Source organism: Colobus angolensis, unplaced genomic scaffold (assembly GCF_000951035.1).
Source record: "Colobus angolensis palliatus isolate OR3802 unplaced genomic scaffold, Cang.pa_1.0 Scaffold95, whole genome shotgun sequence".
Taxonomy (NCBI): domain Eukaryota; kingdom Metazoa; phylum Chordata; class Mammalia; order Primates; family Cercopithecidae; genus Colobus; species Colobus angolensis.
In genome coordinates, this window is record NW_012123487.1 from 2,871,194 (window position 1) to 2,873,344 (window position 2,151).

A 2,151-nucleotide genomic window follows, 5' to 3' on the forward strand; every position below is an offset into this window, starting at 1 on the left:
ACTGAGAATGGGGAAGTGGTTGATCCCGGAAGGGGTGAGGTCTGTCAGAGGGAGGGGGAACACGGGTTGTCAGGCAACATCTCTCAGGGCTGGTGCCCATCAAGTGGCAAATGTGTGGTTCACTCGTGCACCAGGCCCAGGGTTCCTGGGTGAATTCTTTGGAATTCAGAAAGTTTGGGAGTGGGACCTATTGAGGCACGCCTAGCACAGCACAGCGGTCCCTGGGAGATCCAAAATACTCAATGACATGGCGCAAGCTCTCCCCTGAGCTCACCGTGTGGCTGGAGGGGGGCTTGGATCAGCTTATTTGAGCAGGTTTGTGCTGAGCCCTCAGTGACCCTCACGGTCCTCCTGTGGGCGGCCTTCTCAAGTTTTTGGGTCTTGGGATTCCTTTACATTCTTAAAATTATTCAGGACCCCAAAGGGCTTTTGTTTAGAATGATTATATCTTTTGATCTTTTACCATAATATAAATTTTGATCTTTTACCATAGTATAAATTAAAACTGAGAACACTAAAAATACTTAATTCACTTCCATAGCAATAAATTCTTCACATGTTAATATAGATAGCATTTTTGTGAAAAATAATATTTTCTAAAACAAAAAGCACTGGGTGAGAAGGGTGACTTTGCTTTGCATTATTATTATTATTATTTTTGAGACAGGGTCTTGCTCTGTTGCCCAGGCTGGAGTGTAGTGGCACAATCATAGCTCGCTATGACTAGGGAACCTCCTAGGTTCAAGTGATCCTCCCACCTTAGCCCCCAAGCAGCTGGGACCACAGGTGTGTGCCACCATACCTGGCTAATTTTTTAATATGTATTTTTTTTGTACAAAAGAGTTTCACTATGCTGCTCAGGCTGGTCTCGAACTCCTGGGCTCAAGCAATCCTCTCTCCTTGGCATCCCAAAGTGCTGGGATAACAGGCGTGAGCCACCACATGCTTTGCATTTTTTAAAGGCCTATTCATGTCTGGCTTACCAGGAGACAGCCAGATTCTTATATCAGTTCCTGCATACAATCTGTTGCAATATCACCCATCATGGGCCTCTGGAAAACACTGTATACTTGTGGGAAAATGAGCAAAAAAGTCAAATAATGGCTTAATAGCATTATGAAAATGGTTTTGACCTCAGCACTCCTGAAAGGGTCTCAGGGACCCCTGGGGTCCCCGGATCATACTTTGAAACCTGTTGCTATGAGGGATACAAGACACAGGAAACTCAGACCCTGTCCAAGGTGGAGACTGAACACGTCTTGCACCCTGCTCTCTGTTAGATATCGTCATGCCGTGTCATCCCAACAAAACCGTGAAGTAGGCACTGTTATACACAGAGACATATAAGGAAACCGATGCTCTGAGAGGTCACACAGTTTCTAGCTGGAAGAGCTGGTACTCGGTATCACCGCTGGTGAACGCTGGCAGTCAGCCAACACCTGCTAAGTGCCAGAGCCTGTGCTAAGCACTTGGGTATCATTTCTTATGCACGTGCACCTGAGAGGTAAGGGCTATCCTTGTCCTCATTTCACAGATGAAGAAACTGCAGTTCAAAGAGGTGAAGACACTTGCTCAAAATCACAGAGCCGGGGTAAGTGACCCAGCCAGGCTACGAACCCAGGCCAGCTGACTTCTCAGCCAGGCTCTTCCTAGCTCTCGCCTCTTTCTCCGCTCTCAGGACTGGCTTCCGAGGGGAGAGACAGACTCTGATGAGCCATGGGCAAGCGGGAAACCAAACTGATGTTACTGGTCAGATAGAGGGTCACAGGCTAGGCGTTAGGCTGGCTTCCCAGGGAGTGGACCAGGGCTCCTGGGTGTGTGATGGGGGAGGTCAGGAGGCCATCCCCTGACACTGTACAGCTGCGGAGGGATGTAGGTACCTCGGGAGTTGGCCTGGTACAGGGGAGGAGTGTCTGATGAGAGAGACAAGCTATGGCCTGTGAGCCGAGCTGATGCAGCTGGCCTTTGAGGGGACTCAGCAGTGTGGTGGCTGTGCTCCTGGTGTCTCAAGGAGAAGGAAGTGGACGGGGCTGCAGCGGAGGGCTCTGGGTGAGGAAGGGCAGCTCTCCTGACACACATTATCACACAGAATACCCAAAGGACCTTTGCATTTTCTTTCTTTCTTTTTTCTTTTTCTTTTCTTTTCTTTTT